Raw genomic sequence first — 18,971 nt, 5'->3', positions numbered from 1 at the left:
TAAGGCTGATCTTAGGGTTTCCATAAAGTGAACGACAAAAGGAATCAAGAGCTGTAGCCAAACATCCTCTTTGGACATTTGTGACTTATGAGATCTTTTATTCCTTTTACTGAAACATTAGTAGTGCCACTCTCCCTTCTCATCTACTTTCCAGCAAAGATTCCAGTCAAGATTAGGAAATTCAATTTCAGGCTTGACCATCAGACTTACAAGAACAGGTTAAATTATATGAATTCAATTACATATACTGGCTAAATACAAAGGCAGGAAGGTGCATCCCTGTTACCCAAATCATCCCCACCGCCTTCCTTCTATTTCCTTTCTACATTTCTACCTGAAATGAGCTGTAAATCTTTTGTTACCATGAAAGTCTCAAACTCATTTACTTCCTACCTATTTACATCTCCCACACACAGTTTCTTATGTTAAAAAGCATAGATCCTATTCTTCCAACTTTTTAGGTAGCAGTCTACAGCATCAAGAGCATACAGAATGAAAGAGAAAGGTACCAATGCTTGGGGCCTTAGAAATTCTCTCTCATGTAGGGATTCATGACTACATTCAGTTCTATAGAGGGGCCCCAAGGACTTTCCCCATCCCATCTCAGGGAAGTAGGAAAGCCAAAAGGACACATGAATCCTTTTGTCCTCTGCCCCTGCTGTAACTCACATAATGCCAGTTTATGTCTTTTGTATTTTGGAGATTCACGAAACATGTAGTTTTGGACAAAAGAGTTCTCTGATTTCAAAGGTGTGAAAACTATTAATATTGACATTTCACAAATAGGAAACAGAAACTTGGAGAAGGGGGATGCTTGGAGAAGGGGGATGCTGTCTATGGATCTACGACCCCATTCAGTGCAACCAGCACTGGACCTCTAGAGCAGCAGTCCTCCAAATGTTCTCAGGATCAACAGAAGCAGCAGCTCTTGAAAACTTCTTAGAAATGAAAATCCTAAGACCAGATTCTAATTGGAAAGAGTGGTGGGGTAGAGGGCACCCAACCATTTGTGTTTTAACAGATGCTCCAGGTGATTCGGATGCCCTGAAGTTTAAGAGCCTCTGTTCTGGAGCAAAGCCCATTCTTTCTATTATTCTCTTCCTCTTACTATTCTAATCCCGCATCTCTAAGCACACATGAAGCAACCGCTCCCAAAATATTGAACCTAAAATGCAGAGTCACCCACTGAAAAGGTAGACATCACGAGGAGGTATTCAAATACAGCTACCACGCCCACCATGAATTTTTTTCTTTTGTCACAGTGAGAACATCCACATCCTAAAGAGTCAAAAAAAAGTTTGAGTTTTCAAGGACTCCTTCAAGAGGGCAGGATTCACAAATATTTCAGAAATTAAACCTCAAAAGGGCTGCGCAATGCTAAAAAATGAAAACCAGGATCATAGTACCTAGACTGTCAGTGACCAATAATATCTAAGAATAGCACCAAAAAGACAGACAGAACATGGGAAGATTATTAAACTATGAGACAGCTCCTTCTAGAAAAACCTAGTTCAGGTACCTAAATAAAAAAGTAGAAACACAACAATTTCTCATCCCCAGCCTAAACTGATTAATTCCACCAGGCCTCACAGTTTGTAAGGTTCGAGGTAGAAATCTGTCATCTACACAGGTGAATCTGCTGACTTGCAAAATAAACACACAAGAGGCACTATACAGACTAACTGTCGTGAGCCACAGGTCAATTTCATTTTAACAGATTTCAAGAGTGCCAAATGGGAAATTATAACATGAAGCCTGAACACCTAAAATTAAGAAACACTGTAAGAATCATACTATTCAAACCCTTAATCATTTTTTCCTTTATGAAATAAAATCTTTCAAACTAGTTCCTATCAAGCACTCAGTAGGTGAACTTTCATCCTGAAAAGTAAATACAGTGTATACCAAAGTGGAGAGGCTTCCGGGAGGGGTGACAAGAGGGAGAAGCCTTTAGCTAATTTCCTGAATTGACTAATGTGAATAGTATAATTGGCTCACAAAGAACATTGATATTGCCATAGACTCTGCTCATTTATTCACTTTAGATTTATTAGTATAAAGGGATCCATTACAATAATGAAGATTTGAGAGGTAAAGCCCTCCTCATCTCTTAGCAACGTTCCCCTACCTGCCACCCCACACAAACTCCTACTGTTTGCGTATCTGCCAAAACCCTACAAAATACCTCAACAGCAAAGACGCAACACTTGGAAACCAGACTTCAGACCACAATAATTAGTACAGGTTGATAGAATTTAAAATATCAGTTGTTGCTTTTTAAAAACAATTAACAAAAATATCACAGCTATTTGTAAACATAAAGGCAAGACAAAGCCATGTATCTTCCTACTCAAAACAAAGGGGTGAACTAGAGGTGCTCAGCTGGCTCAGTTGGGAGAGCATGCAACTGTTAATCTCAAGGTTGCGAGGTTTTTGTTTTGTTTTGTTTTTGTTTTTGTTTTTTAAAGATTTTGCTTATTTATCAGAGAGACAGAGAGAGAGCAAGAGCACAAGCAGGATAGCAGCAGCAGGAGAGGGAGAAGCAGGCTCCCCACTGAGCAGGGAGCCCGATGCAGGGCTCAATCCCAGGACCCGGAGATCATGACCCAAGCTGAAGGCAGACGCTTAACCAACTGAGCCACCTAGTCACCTCAGGTTGTGAGCTCAAATCCCATGTTGGGTATAGCGATTACTTACAAAAATAAAATCTTTTTTAAAAAAGGGGTGGAGGTGAACTAGATTGCTTTGTAAAATTCCTTTCGGCCCAAATAATGTATGTAGTACCCTCAAATCCCCTACTCACAAATTATTAGGAAAAGGTCTATTTCTCTTTGTGCAGATCACACAATCTGCTTTAACCAACATAATAAGCTCCAGGTGTAGGTCATTCCATGTAAAGTTCTACATTCCTTTGGACAGCCTCTAAAGTACACAAGCTAAGAAGTTATTACTGCTTTTGCTAATTCTAAAAAGTCACAGGTTTTGTTTCCATTCCCATAGAAAATCTAAAACATTTCCTAGTTCTTTGATGCAGTCCTCATAACAGGTCCTCCTAATTGTTAAGCAGAGGGGGAAAAAAAAAGTCTAAAATAAAGAATCCTGGGATGGAAGCCTAGCTCTGTTTGCCATCAACCTCTTATGATAGAGGATTAAAGCAAGTCATTTAATTTCCCTCAAACATCAAGCTTCCCATCTGAGAAATGAGTTGAATTATAAGATTTCTAAAGGTTATTCTGTTCTAAAATGCTTACTGAGGAGTGCCTAGGAGGCTCAGTCGGTTAAGCATCCAACTCTTGATTTTGGCTCAGGTCATGATCTCAGGGATGTGGGATCAAGTCCTGCATCCATGTTGGGTATGAAGCCTGCTTGGGATCTCTTCTCTCCTTCTGCCCTTGCCCTCACCTCTCCCACTCCCCCTCTCTAAAAACAAACAAATAAATAAAATGCTGATACATGACAACTATTAAATACCACACTATTTGTGATTTGAGGCATTTTTACTGTGTATGTGAATACAAATCCTGTATCACTATTTTTAAAAGTAATATCTTCTACACACAAAAATATAAATGTACTGAAATTATTCAAGAATTTCTAATGCATTCCAAAAAATGTTTAAAATTTTTCTTTTAGACAACACAAAAATTCTGAGGTGATATTTAACGTTGACAATAAAATGGGTATGTGCCCATCCAATTTCAGAACTACCCATTTATTGATCTGCTGAAAATTCCAAGTGTTGGCTGCCAAAGGTGTATACACCATTTGAGATTTAGTCAATTTTCTAACTAATGAGATTTATCAAGCCATCAAAATTTAGTTTCTGTGACAGACAGCTTTTCAGAAAATGCCATATTGCAATGACATTTTCAACACATACTGAGGCTCCAGCGATGTCAACCGTCCTTCTGGATTCAATTTCCTCACACATTTAGACTTAATGGCCAAGGTGGAACTTATTACAGATGGATTTCGTGACATCCCCCAATTTTTAGATAGGTAATTTTAAAATTCCTATTACATGGAAACCATTTTGAAATAGAACGAAGTAAAATACTGCCTGTTAGAGTTTAGGAAATGATCTTCACTGAGGAGATAGAGATGCTTTGTCACCCATAGTTATTACAAAAATAGATGTTCCTAAATACGCTAAAATGTTCTCTTCTAATTTTCACTATTAACATGCTTATAATTAATATATTTAACAAATCTTTTCTTTAGAGACCAAAGGTTTCTTAAGACCTTTTTTTTTTTCTTTTTTTTTTTTTTTTTAGAGAGAGAGCATGCACGTGAGGAGAGCAGAGGGAAGAGGGAGTCCTAGGCAGACCCCCCCAATGAGCATGGGCTGAAATGGGGCTCAACCTCAGGACCAGGAGATCACCATCCAAGAGTCCCACACTCAATTGCCTGAGTCACCCAGGAGCTCCCCATCCCAAATGTTTCTTAAAAAAAAAAAAAAAAAAAAAAAAAAGGTGCCCGTCAAACCACAAATCACAGATCAATTAGAAAATAAGGAAAAATATTACATTTCTAAGTGGGTAACTTCCGAGGCTCTTGCCTGTCTCTGGCAAATTAACACGGCTAGGTCCTCCCAATCCTAGACAAGACACTTCGGACAGGCACTGCGCAGGCGGAAGGACACAAGAAAGTGTGCTTGAATTTTCCTGCACATACCCACCTCCTCACCAGGCTGAGTGTCCTACAAGGGCAAATGTCAACCAATGGGCAGAGTTTCTCAAACTACAGCCACCAGCAACACCTGATGTGCCTGATAAAATGCATCCCAGATCTCCAGAATCATCTTCTCATAGTAAGTTCCAGGAATCTGCCCTTTCATCAACAGTGAAAGTTAATTTTCACTTCGAAACTGACAGGCAAATTCAAGTTCGAGAACCGCCATCACTGGCCTCAGTATCTCCACCTGTAAGAGAAGGTAACAAGACCTGATCACTACCTAAGTAAGCCCTCTTCTGACTGGTCGTCTTCACAACTCATCCTGTTAAGGCTCAGCAATGCCATCACTTTATCACATTTTCATAGTAGCTCCACCTGGGACCCACTGTGGCTCCACTGTTCTATGCACCCCCCCACCCCCACCCCATGGCACCGGTGTTTATACATATTCTACACCTGCCCTGCTCTCCAGAACTCCACCTTCCCCACCCCCACTAAGGCACTGATCCTACCTCAGGTTCTTCCCCAGCCCTTCCTCTAGTTCAACACCAAATCCTCTACACCCAGTTCCAGAGGACCTGATATCCATATTCTCCATGACCCCCAAGACCACAGATAATCACCTCCCAACAATGTCTAATTACTCATTCTGGATTTGCCAAGGCCAAACACACTCCTGGCCCTACCATCCTTACCAGCATTGGGTGATGGCTCCCAGACCTCCAATAATATTCAGACTCCAGTTAGCATAATAGAGAACAAAAACGCTACTTCTAAATTCTCATAACATTTTTTTCTTCTGTTTTCTTATATTCCAATACTGCCTAGAATCATTGAGTTTTATAGCTGAAAAGGCATTTAGTCCAATGTGATTTCCCTGGCCACCAAAGTTGCAAATTAAGAAATGGAAACTCAGGGAGGAGGTCATGTTTTGCTCAAGATCCCACACCTATTTTTGGCAAAACTACCCAAAACCTAGGCTCTTAAATCTCTCCAAAACCCACAGCTCTAGTCTTTGGTCAATATGGTATGCTGACTGCCTGGGCAATTACCAAGAACAATTCAATCCAACACATACCAGCAGCTTCCAAATAGTTCATCCTTTGTTGCCCACCAGAAAGGAGAAAAATGAAGGTTCGAATAAAAGTCATCTGGGGCCCAAAGCATCACAAATAGCAGATGACCACTTCTAAATAGATAATAAGGAATCCAACCGAGAGAGGGGAAGGACACAGACACACAAACAATCTCAATTTGGGCGTTACGGCCATTCAGCAGATCACCCCTAAGAGCCGCGTGTAGAGGATAGAGTATACTTTTCAAGAAAAAATAAGGGGATAGGAAAGGGACGCCTGAGTGGCTCAGCGGTTGAGTGTCTGTCTTTGACTCAGGGCATGATCCGGGGGTCCTGGGATTGAATCCCACATGGGGCTCCTACAGACAGCCTGCTTCTCCCTTTGCCTGTGTCTCTGCCCCTCTCTGTCTCTCATGAATAAATAAAATCTTTTAAAATAAAAAAATTAAATTAAAAAAAAACAAAAGAAAAGTACTAGGGAGAGCTTCAGGAGGAGGACATCTGAAATAAGCTGAGAGGACTGAGCGCTCTCCAGAAGAAACAACAAAACTCTCATGCAAGAGAAAATGGAAAGAAGCAAGCCATTAACAGAGCTGGATGTGTATATGACAAGTGGATCCAGTCAGAGGTGATTCTGATTTCAAGTCTTATGTAAAACGAAGTTATTTGCCCACATGACATGCAGTGTGTTTCTCAACAAGATGTTCAGCAGACGGCTGTGAAGGGGGAATTACAGAGAACTATGGTTTCATAGAGTCATTTTTCTAGAGGGAAAATTCAAAAATGGAACAGTTAAATGCAAAAATATTTCAGTTTTGGATTTGGCAAACATTCATCAAGGTTTCATGTCTACATACAGTAATTATTAATCCCAGACGTTTCAAATGCCACCAACACAAATGATAACTTAATTCATTTTAATATATTCCAGATGTGCTCTTCCTCAGCCTCTGTTCCTAAGTGCAAAGGCCTTCTTTTGAAAGTACAAAAATATCCATTTTAAACCAGCTTCATGGTTATCCAGAGTGGTAAGGGCAAATATGACTATTATCCTATCAACTACCAGCCTAGTGTGAAGCCTGAAGAGGCAAACTGATGAGAAGGACCCAATGCCTCAGCTACCAGAAGACATTAGATGAACCACTGGAACACAATTTCACCTTCTTCCTGAGAAATTTCAGGCCCTCCTATATATAGGAAAGTTGTCAATTGAATAAAAGGTATATTCCAGACCAAAACCTAGATCTAGTAAGACCAGTATAATGACATTGCTACCACCCCACATGTAGGAAAGACAGCAAAATTTTTATCACTTTTTTATTAATAAAGTTCACTTGAAGAGTCAAATACCTGGCAAAGGGTCACTCAACCTTATAATCACAATATCCAATATCACCTTTAAAAATTGGTTTTAAACAATTTTTCAGCAAACACTTCACATACTATCAGCCACCACTTCAGAGTGTCCATTAACTACCACACTAAATCCAGAAGAGGTAGAGAAAGAATAAGCACAGGGCTCCCTGTGTGATGGAGAAATCACCAACAACTAAATATCACACAATGCATGCAACGACTGATATAGACCACATGCTCACAAAGTGCCTAGAAACCCAAGGGAGGCTGACCCTCCTCAGAAGGAAGGCCCAGCAGAGTCGCAATGATGAAGGCAACAGGGAGTTTGCCGAACAGGGAAGAACCATCAAAGGGAATGGTGTGCAAAGAAATGGAAAAACAAAGGAGTGGGGCCCATACTTTGCCACACCACCCTGCGGCTCCATCCTTCTGAACATCCTTACTTTACACAGTTTGAGAAAGCCACATTGCACATACAGGGAGGAGGGGACTTCCAAAACTCTTTCATTGTGGCAGGCAAGGTTCTAAGTACATTATGTAAATTAATTCATCAGTTTCTCAATTCTCAAAACAATCTTCCTTGAGGAATACACTGCTGTCCCCCTCCTTTTAAAGATGGAAATCCAGAGGCATAGAAACTTCTTTACCATACAAAAACCACTTTGGAAACCGATGGTCATCAGAGGGAGGTGGGGGGTGGTTGGATGAAATAGATGGAGGGCATTAAAAATACTCTCATCTTGACAAGCACCGGGTACCACATAGCTTTCCCCACACATACACCCCGCACAGAATTCTTGAAGCATTTTATCATACACCTGAAACTAGCAACACTGTATGTTTAACTATACCAGAATTTAAAAAAATTTTAAAAACCACTTTGAGGGATGCCTGGGTGGCTCAATGGTTGAATGTCTGCCTTTGGCTCAGATCGTGATCCCCGTGATCCCCGGGTCCTGGGATCATGTCCCTCACTGGGCTCCCCGCAGGGAGCCTGCTTCTCCCTCTGCCTGCGTCTCTGCCTGTCTCTCAGGAATAAATAAATACAATCTTTAAAAAAAAAAAAAAAAAAAAAAAACACTGAGTTTTAAACTAACAACACACTGCATGAAACCCATCAGTATACTTTAAAGACAATGGGAATCTGTACCTTTTACCAGTTTAAGGGAAGATTTGCAAGCTTATTCACTATGTCACTTTCCAAACCACTAATGACAAGAGAACCTTCAAAATTCCAGTTTTGCCTCTTGTTCCCGATGCAAAGGCATCAGTAATGGGAACTCCTGAAGAGCTACGTCCAAGAGACACAGTCAGAAATCTAACCATGAATTTAAAAGAAACCTCGTAACCCAACACCATGAAAACACAATGAAAGCTGCAGTCCAGATTCTGTTACTCAATCTACAAACCTCATAAATGGAAACAAAGCAGACCAACTTCCAGCTGGAAGGAATGCCTGGAGAGGAGCGGGCCGGATCCCACGGCAGGCAGAATCCAAGACAGGAAACACACCACACGCCCCTGGAAGGGGCACCTCCTGGGGCCACCAGCCTGTATCTACTGGCCCTGGTCTGCGGGCAGGCTTCAGATTGGGAGCTTCTGGCTCTTTCTTAAAATTCTGAACCCAGCCATGAAAATAAAAGCTTTCAAATTCTAGGTTGTTAGGAAGATCCTTGATTCACCTACAATTACAGACATGCCAAGTGTTGACAGGATGAAAGGGAAACAGGCAGAGGTGGGTCAGCTGTGTGACTGCATTACTCGGTGAAGTTGGGTGAAGGGCCCCCACATGTTCCCAACCTTCTTCAACATCGCTGAGATCAGTGAACACCCTCAACTGGACGCAATCCTCCCTGCCCACCACACTGTCACTCACCAAGCCCATTTCACTATCTAGCTCAAGGAAACCCTGTCAGTCCCTAGCCCTCTACACCACTGCCTTTCAGCATCTGCCCTATAACAACTGCTCCTCCTTCCCCCAGCCCAGGCTTCCTACATCCACCCACCACAAACCTACCAGGGGCATGGTTTAAAATGCAAATCTCCTCTGCCAAAAAAGGTGACTTGCTCAAGTGATCTGCTCTTCTGTCACAATGTCTCTTGCCTTTCCTCTCTGCTGGAAGTTCTCTTACTTCAAAGTTTTAAGGTACTTAATACAACCTAAGAGCTCACTAAATGTCTAGTCCATCTTGAAGAGCAGTGTCGGCTTCAGTTCCTTCCTCCTTCTGCAAAAGCCTCAGTGCTCTCTTCAAAGGAATTAATGGGACCAGGTGGACGCAAAGCCTAGCACAGTGCCTGGTAGACACTTCCTGCCAGATTCCCTCCTGTTGTTACTATTCAGTGTTCCAAAGTGTGCAAAGTACTTTCACACGTCAGCTCATTCGACCCTTCTAATAATTCTGACACTTAGGAGGTTACATGAAGAAACTAGGGCTGGTGATGTGTAAGGCTTGCAGAATCAAGGCTAGTTTTTGGCAAGACCTACTGATTCCAAGTCCTGATGCCTTGTCAGGAGTTCTGGCATTGTTTGTTTATAGAAAAGAATTCCTACCCAGCTCTTCCATGAAATTTATCCAACAAAAAGTGTTATTTTATTGCACTTGTGGCCAAACGGCACCATAATGGACTCAAAGGACTTTGGTTTGTGCTATCTCAAATAATTCCTTTAAGTAAACTATCAACTGGCTCATTCATTCACGCCTTCATTTAGCAAATATTTATCATATGGCAATTTGACACCAGGCACTGTGTTTGGTGCTGGAAATCTTCCCTTTCCCTGAGAAATTATGCAAGATTTTCCTAACTGAAGCCAACAATGGAATGTACAGACTGCCAGTACCTGAAAAGGTATCTGAATAAACAATGAGTTAAGAGCCAGAAAATATGAATGCTCTTCCTGGCTATGCTCCTACATAATAAGCTCTGTGACCTTAGACAAGGCCCTGGTACTAGAGTTCCTCCTCTATAAAAAAATGGGAAAACTGGCCCATATTATCTTTAAAGTTATTCTGTGCTATGAATTCTAGAGATTTCAGGATTCCACACAATCGGGAAGTTCTCTTGACAATGATGAGTATATTTTATACCACAATCTTATAAAATTTTATTTTTCAGATGACTTAAGTTCTTACACAAAATGACACTTCAATTGAACTTATTAAGCGTTAATATAAGCAAAGCTCTTTAATGGCCTTACTTTCAAGATTCTTGTACCCTTCTCAGCAAATCATGATCAGACGTAAACCTTAGTGCCTTAAAAAGCAGCTTAGGAGGTCCACTACATGTTGGCACACATATCTGATGCCCACCTATAAATTCATACTCCCAGATTCTTCCCTGTAATCAAGTAGAAGACATCTAAGAATCACCCTGAACAGCCAGACATAAGATACAGCAAACTGAAGCACATTCCTATATGCTGACTTATCTGAGAAATCTTCCCCCAAACACTTGCTTCAGAATTTTCTAGAGTCACATAGAAGTGATCCTTTCTTTTCTCACTCACTCTGGGAACCTTAATTGAGCTCCTACTCTGTCAGCCTCTGTGATGGATGCTGAGTAGAGCAACAGAATGAAGCAGGGCCATCACTAGCCCACACTGTGTTTTTGGGTGAATTACAAAAGATGCCCTGTTCCACTAGAGATGGGATTTGGTAAGTGGGGTGCAAACTGGATCTCTGCCTCTACTTGCCCACCAGAGAGGATAACCTTGGGCAGTGAACATGCACAACTGTACAAGGTAGCATAGCTAAATGTGTTTTTAAAAAATCATGCTCTAGTAGAGGCACTGCCTACTGTAAGAAAAAGAGCTTAAATGCCTAAAGATAAGGGGGAAGAAAAGGCTCCTGGAGAAGGTATTTGACTGACACATGAAGGATGTGTGGGTAAACAGCAGATGGGAATCAGTATAAAAAGACTGTAAGCGCAACGTTCATTCATTCCAGATAGTGATCTAGAAATGACAACTTGGAAGTAGTATGATGTGTTTGGCAGTGTGTAGTGCATGTGTGTAAGGAGAGGGCGGGGAACTCAGGGAACAGTCCCTGGACAAGAACGAAAAGGCAGGCAGGAGCCAGATTATGAAGCACCTTATATGGCATGACATGTTAAGGTGTGGAAACGGATTCTGATATCACTAGGGGCTTGTTTTGCCACTGAAAATAAACTCTACCTCAAGAATACTTTGCCATATTGTTTTTACATTTGCCAATCACAAAAAGCTCTGATACCCTAAAGCAACAAGTCTTATCCTATAAGCCAAGAAGGCAAAATCCAATGGAAGAGGCACCAAGTTTTTTTTTTTGACACTTCATTTTTAGAATAGTAAAAACCTTCAAGAATACCAGGAAAGGGGCCACCTGGGTAGCTCAGTGGTTTAGCGTCTGCCTTGGGCTCAGGGTATGATCCTGGAGTCCTGGTATCGAGTCCCACATCCACCTCCCTTCATAGAGCCTGCTTCTCCTTCTGCCTGTGTCTCTGCCTCTCTCTTGCTCTCTCTCATGAATAAATAAAATCTTTAAAAAAAAAAAAAAGAATACCAGGAATGATCTTTAAATATGTATATACACAAGTTCTATTGGTTATGTTCAAATTATAAGCCTAGTAATTGACACCTTTTATTCAGAGCCTAGGTCTGAAATATTTATAGCATATGGTCTGCACCTGTAAGAAACTTGTTAAGACTTATTTTAAAAACTTCTAGGGACGCCCCAGCTTAAACCATTGGAGAGGGAATTGGTGATAGCCAGGTGTTATCCATTAAAATAATTTTGTCAGCAGCATTTGTGAAACAGGAGGTAGAATGGGTGAACGATCATAGATGGGAACCCAAGACCTTCACCACCTAGAAATAAACGTCTTATCAGGGCCCAAGGCTGCCTGGAAGATTTCAGGGGAAGCCAGGCTGCCTGTTACAGGGTCGGGGCGGAGGCAACGCAGAAAAACCTCCCCAGGCACAGAACGAGTTTCAGAGCCAAGCAGCCTCCTCGCTCTCCCTCTCCCCAATTAAAGTCACCCCCATTTTGCTAGTTTAAAAAGTAAGAAGGGTTCGAAGCTCATCCATACTAAGTTTCACCGTTTCTTAAAGATAGACTCCCCTGGGCAATCTTACTCCGCGCCTCCAGGCGGCTGTCCGCAGTCAATTGTGGGAAGAAAGGACTCTTTTCTTCCTTAACTGGTTTTGGTGAATATGATCCATTTGGGACACAATGTGTCGGCTTTCCCAGAAACTTGGCACCTCGCCCCCCCCCCCCAGTCCCCAGGAGCAGGGCCCGTCGGGGCGCTCCGCGGGGTGGGGCGGGCGCGGAGGGGCTGGTGCCCCCCCCCCAGCCCCCGGCTCTCCCCGACGCCCCCCTACCCCCTCCCCAGGAGCAGGGCCCGTCGGGGACACTCGGTGGGGCGGCCGCGGAGAGGCTGGTGCCCCCCCCCCGCCCCCGGCTCTCCCCGACGCCTCCCTCCCCCCCAGGAGCAGGGCCCGGCGGGGCGCGGAGGGCGCGGAGCGGCCGGTGCCCCCCCCCACCGCTCTCCCCGACGCCCCCTCCCAGCCCGCAGGCCCCAGCGCCGGGGGGCCCGCGCCTCTGCAAGCTGAGCCTCCGCGGGCCGCGACCTGCTCCCCGGCCCCTCCCCGGGCTCCGCCGCGCGCCCCCACGACGGCTCGGCCCGGCCCGGCCCGGGAGCCCTGCGCGCCCGCGGCGCCCGGCGGAGGAGAGCGGTGCCCGCGCTGCCGCCGTCCGCGGGGTCCGCGGGGTCCGCGGGGTCCGCGTCCCGCTCCCGCCCCCGCCCCCCACCCAGCTCCCTCCCGGGGTAAGGGGGCGCCGCGCGGGGAAACAAAGCGGAGCGGAGGGGAGGCGGGACGGCGGGCCGGGCCGCCCGCAGAGGAGGCGGCCGCCGGGAGCGGCGACGGGCAGGGCAGGGGCAGGGGCCGGGGCAGGGACCGGGGCAGGGACCGGGGCCGGGGCGCACCCTCCCGCCCGCCGCCGCCCGCGCCCCTTACCTCGGCTCCAGCGCCCGCCGCCCGCCGGCCTCCCGGCTGCTCCCGCCCCGCCCGCTGCGCCCCCGGCCCGGGGCCCCGCGGGCACGCCGGCGGCGCGGGGCTCGAGAGGTCGCCGCGTCCCTCGGTCCTCCCGGCGGCCGCGGCGGCCCTCGCCCTGCGCGCAGCGCCTGTGGCGGCGAGAGGGGCCGCGCCTCCTCCCGGGCCGCTCGGCCCGCCTCCCTCCCCGCCCAGCCCTCCCCTCCGCCCCGGCCCCTCCTCGGCCCCTCCCCGGCCCGCGCCGAGCCCCCGCCGCCCGGCCCCGACCGTCGCCTCGCGGGCTGGCTCAGGGACGCGCCCAGCGCGCACAGCGGCCCTCCCCGGCTCTCCGCGCCCCCCCGAGCCCGGGCTCCAGGGCCTTCCCCGGGGAGCTGAGCCCGGCGAGGACGGCCCTCGGGTACCCCGGGGACAGCAGCGGGACGAGCCCCCGGTCTCGTCGAGGGAGGCCGGCGACGCCTGAGTGGAGACCGGAGGGCGCGCGGGAATCCGGACCTTGGAGCTGGAGACGCTGAGGGGTGTAGGAGAGAGTCCGAGTAACCCCGAGGGTCGGGAGGCGCGGGGAGGGCTGCGGGCCTCCACGCGGCCCCCTGCGGAGGACAGGGAAGGGGAGATGTGGTCCAGGTGGGGTCCCCCGAGGAGCAGGCGCCCAGACGCGCCGAGCCTGGAAGGACTTCTTAGGGGAAATGGCTGTGGGATTGAATGGGGAAGGGAGAGAGCACGCTTTATGCACGCGGGATCCCAGTGAGGGAAAGACGGAAGCAGTCCCCCTCGCCCCCCTGCAGTCTAAGGAGGATCATCCTGAGTCCTCCATTCCCAATTCTCCTTGGGACCCACCTGCCCAGCATCCATGTCTCTGCCACTCCTTGGCTGGGAAGTGTGGCCGTGGACACAGCCCCAGAGATGAATTTCAGAGTACAAAAGCCAGGGCCTTTCTTTGGTCAATTAAGCTCCAAGGCAGCCGGAGGAAGATTCTCACAGCTGCCCACAATCTAGAAGACAAACTGAATCAACTCTCCCACGCACAGATACAGATTTTTAAATGAAGCCCCAAGGGTTCGCTGGGATCAGATGGGCCCGGCTCTCCATCTTCCCCTGATACAGGCTCTGCTCGCTGAACTGGTAACTGACCCCTTCCCACCTCCGTAGGCTCTCCCTGGCCCTGTCGCCACACCTGCACAGGTGCACCTCTACTTAGGAAAACGCCTCCTGGCTCCACTCATCCTTCAATACTCAATTCAACCATCACCTCCTCTGAGGAGCTTTTCCCACTTAGCTCATGACTTATTTCTGACCTACCACAATGGGGTCTTTTTTTTTTTTTTTAAGTATAGTTTCCCCCTTCTGATATTGCCATTTCTCCACACTATTTTATAAAATTTATTTTTTCCCAATTTTACAAGTAATATGTTCATTGCACAAACTTGGAAAAATACACACAACCCAAATACCTCCAACTTGCCCAGGCTTCTAGGGACCGCTTTTTAAAGCCGATTAACCAGAGTCTGAGCCCCCATTTCATGTGTTTCAGTAGGTGTCCAGTCAGGAGGGAGAAACCACATAGCAATTAAACAGTGAAAGTTTAATATAACGAATCTTTAACTACAACAGGATTTGGAGCAATGAGGGATTGGCAAGTGAGAAGTAAAGAGAGCTCAAAAGAAAATAGGCATAACAAATACAAGGATTTAGGAGCAGCCACTGCGCCTAGGGCTGAGATAGAGCACCAAAGGATGAGCCTCCTGCTTTGCCAGACTTGCGCCCACACCCTCCTGGAGAGAGCATGGCCATGGCTCACTGAATGGCAGAGAAGTCACTATGTTGTCAGGCCAGGGAACTTGTTGGAAATCCACACTCTGCAATTTTCTAATAATCTCCCCCTGAGGTTGTGAGAAAAGCTGCTCACAGAGAGGTATCTCATGGAAGGATTTCACTGCAAAATCACCCAAAAAGCAAGGTGCTGGGAGAAGCTGCTGGCTGCCTGCACTGCAGGATCCTGGTGCTGGAGAAACTGCCCAAAATACAGAAGCTGGCCAAGCAAGGGTGTGGCAGCCAGCAGGCAGCACTCTGTCCTCCTGCAGTATCTCCTCCACACCCCATACTGACATTTAACAAGCCAGCTGGCAGAGGAAATTCTATAAAAGGCCCAGATCCATTTTTACAGAGAAGCCAAAAGGGTGAGTTTGGAACAGATGGGCAATGAGTTGGTAACCAGCATGCTATGCAACCTCAAAAAGTCCAGGTGTTGTCATTTCCCCTCCCAAAATACGCCTCCATGTTCCAGATGAACACTGTCATGTTTACAGATCTTGTCCCCTCAGCTGGCCTTGTTGTTCCTGACGGTAGTGCCCTCTCCTGTAAGCTGTCTCAGCATTTCCTCTCTACAGCATTGCCCCACATGGAGGCAGGGACACCTTCTCCCCTCGTTCCTCAGAGCACAGCTATGGCCAAGTTGTCAGGCTCAACCAAATCAAATAGAAGGCTTAGGGAAATGGGGAGTACAGAAAGGAAAAGAAAAAAAGTTAAGACCTAATAATGGTCCCCAAAATGTGAAACCATTCACAGAACTCCCTAAAGGGTGTCTCTCTCCTTAGCTGGAGTCCCGTGCAGACAACCAGCATGTGCCCCCCACCAGAGTCTAGGCCCCCCCACCAATGCCACAAGGGCCTAGCAAGAAAGAGACAAGTTTCTCTTCACCTTCATGGAGTCCTGCTCCATTAAATACAGAATAATCTGCAGAGATGCAGCTCTGTCTGCAATAAAGACAAACTTACATGTTATGTTAAGAAGAGAAACTTTGTCCCCCAATAACTAAACTCATTTATTAATCCACTTCTGGAGTGGAGTGCCACTCAGCACCTGGCACTGTAGATCATTGCAATCTGAGGGAGATAGATAGTAAACAAACCATTTTACATATAGTTATTTTTTATATCTTTGCTAAAGATGCAGAGAATATAATAATGAGAGTTAACATAGCCAAAAGGAATTAGAGAGGAAGCCCTGGAAAAAGCAACATTTAGCTGAGCTCTGAAGGATGACTGAGTTGGAATATTCTAGAAAAGGGAAATGGTGAATTTGAGGTTCTGAGGTGGGAAAGAGCTGGGCCCATCTGAAGAAAGGCTTTAAGGACAGAGCCACAGGAGATGAGGCCAAAGAGGCAAATAAAAGGCAGTCACGCATGCTCATGTAGGCATGTTAAGAATTTTGGATTTTATCCTTCCAACAATGAGAACCCACTGGAGGATTTTAAGCACCAGTCTAGCTGGGGGTGGAGAAAAGACTGGAGAGTACATCTGGGAAGGGCATGGGGAGAATATAAGAGACTAGGGTTCAGAGCAAAGGTTGGGCCTAGAAACAGAGACTGAAAAGTAACTGGCTTGTAGAAATAAAGCATAGCCCTGGGTGTGGCTGAAGTGCCCCAGGTAAAGATTGTTGACAGAAGAGACAAAACTCTCTCAAGGTGGGGTTGAGTGAGCAAAGAGAAAGAAGATCCAGGGGGATGCAGCACAATCAAGAAGTTACTTTGGACTATCTTCATTATCTGGCAAGACTGGCTTCCCTGTAGAAGAACCAAAGGCCTGATCAAAGCAAATCTATTCCCAAAGATAAATTCAAATTTCCAGGCGTGGCAAAGACAAGAACAGCATGAAGTTTTTAAAAAGGCAGCCGCACTCTCCTCACCATCCACTCACTTTATGGCCATCAAAACTAATCAGCCAGAGTTTCCTATCCTTTTCTAAAAAGTTGAAAATAATATTAGCTATAATCCCACTTCCTAGAAATACCCATGTCATTATTGTCTCTGGTGGAATCTTTACTTAAATTACCCAAATCTAAACTCGAAGTAAAAGGTCATCCCCAATTCACCTTTTTCTCCACATCTCTTGGCACATAGAAGGTCCCCGGCCGTGTTTACAGAAATGAGTTTCATCTCTAAACTCTTTCCAGGGCTATGCAGTATTTCTGATAGAAGGACACTGAGCAGGGCACCTGGGTGGCTCAGTTGGTTAAGTGTCTGCCTTTGGCTCAGGTAATGATCCCAGGGTCCTGGGATGGAGCCCTGCATCCGGCTCCCAGCTTATGGGGGAATCTGCTTCTCCCTCTCCCTCTGGCCCCTGCTTGTGCTCTCTCTCTTTCAAATAAAATAAATAAAATAAATAAAATAAAATAAAATAAAATAAAATAAAATAAAATAAAATAAAATAAAATAAAATAAAAAGAGGGACACTGAGCTAATGACATCAACCAGCAAATCATCCCTGCCAAGTTCTATGTCAACAAAAGTTTTCTTAAAACACCTTTCTTGGGTGGCCTAGGTGGCTCAGCGGTTTAGCGCCGCCTTCAGCCCAGGGTCCTGGGATTGAGTCCCATATCGGGCTCCCTGCATGGCGCCTGCTTCTCCCTCTGCCTGTGTCTCTGCCTCTCTCTGTCTCTTTCTCTGTGTCTCTCATGAATAAATAAATAAAATTTAAAAAAATAAAATAAAACACCTTTCTCACTTTGGGAAGATTATTTTTTCTAAGTTTTTGCTCCTTTTTCTTTCTTTCCCAGCACCTGAGGAAAGATGTCTTCCTGCCATGTAAAGCCTCTGCTGCAGCCTAGAACCCACTGGCTACAAAAACAATACCACGCACACACGCAACACCCCTCAAGAATGACTGTGTTTAATACATATCTCCACAGAGCTCAAAAGCAGTATTACAGCCTGTTCGTGGGCAAAAATGAGGATTCCAGCAGAAGTTACTTCCACTAAGTGCCCTTCTATTACTTCATGCCCTTAACATTAATGGGCTACTGGCATTGTCCATCCCAGCAACCCCAGGATCTAGTAGAGAAGCAAAGACCACAATGGCTCCAGTCCAGCTGTCTCTCCAGCATCTACAGGCCACTCTGCCAATGTGTCAGGCTAATTCTGGACAAGTTGAGATTTCTAGAAGTTAGCCTTTTCAAGGAAGGCCACATCTCTCCTTTCTGAAGATTAACTTGGTCACTTATAAATGGGTCTTTCCTCTGGCTGCTCGAAAACTTGCACGATTTACTTCACTGCATTTTTCAACTCCTGAAAGAAAGAAAGCAGTAGGGGTGATTATAATCCCAAATAGTTGTGTTTAACCCCAAACTCTAGATCCACCTTCTAGATCCATCGCCTTAAAATCATTTGCGTGTGTGTATGGTGTGTAGTTGAGAAGTAGAGTCATGCACTATGTGTGTGCTCACCTGCACACATGAGTGATGGATCTTCTTTCTCCTGAAATCAGTTTTCCTTCACACTGCCAAGTTCATAGGGCCCAACTTTTTTTAAATCTTTTTTTTCTTTCTTTGTTTTAAATTTTAATCCAATGTACTTAACATAGCGTTATATTAGTTTCAGGTGTACAATATAGGGAATTCAACAATTCAGTACATTACTGAGTGCTCATCATGGTGAGTGTATTATCCCCTTCACCTGTTTCACCCATCCCCCCACCCAACTCCCCTCTGGTAACTACCAGTTTGTTCTCTGTAGTTAAGAGTCTGGTTTTTTGTGTTTCTTTTTTTCTTTGTTTTGTTTCTTAAATTCTGCATATGAGTGAAATCATATGATATTTGTTTTTCTCTAACCTATTTCACTGAGCCTTATACCCTATAGCTCCATCGATGCAGTTGCAAATGGAAGATCTCATCTTTTTTATGGCTGAATAATAGTCCATTGTATGTATACCACATCTTCATCCATTCACCTATCGGTGGACACTTGGGCTGCTTTTATATCTTGGCCGTTGTAAATAATGCTGCAATAAACATAGGGGTACATATATCTTTTCGAATTAATGTTTTTGTTTTCTTTGAGCACATACC

At 45.4% G+C, this 18,971-nt stretch overlaps 1 protein-coding gene across 6 annotated transcripts in view; it reads right to left on the bottom strand.

Moving 5' to 3' along the window:
- Window positions 1–17,781: 17,781 nt before the first annotated feature.
- Window positions 17,782–18,971, bottom strand: part of SCAF8 (SR-related CTD associated factor 8) — a 221,958-nt gene continuing 220,768 nt past the window's right edge. For all 6 annotated transcript variants that reach the window (XR_005353701.1, XR_005353705.1, XR_005353698.1 and 3 more), the window contains one exon: window positions 17,782–18,192. The gene's annotated coding sequence lies outside the window, so the exon portion shown is untranslated. The remainder of the gene's footprint in view (window positions 18,193–18,971) is intronic.

Source organism: Canis lupus, chromosome 1, assembly GCF_011100685.1.
Source record: "Canis lupus familiaris isolate Mischka breed German Shepherd chromosome 1, alternate assembly UU_Cfam_GSD_1.0, whole genome shotgun sequence".
Taxonomy (NCBI): domain Eukaryota; kingdom Metazoa; phylum Chordata; class Mammalia; order Carnivora; family Canidae; genus Canis; species Canis lupus.
The sequence above is the reverse complement of the archived record's forward strand: the minus strand, read 5'-3'. Positions and strand labels throughout refer to the sequence as shown.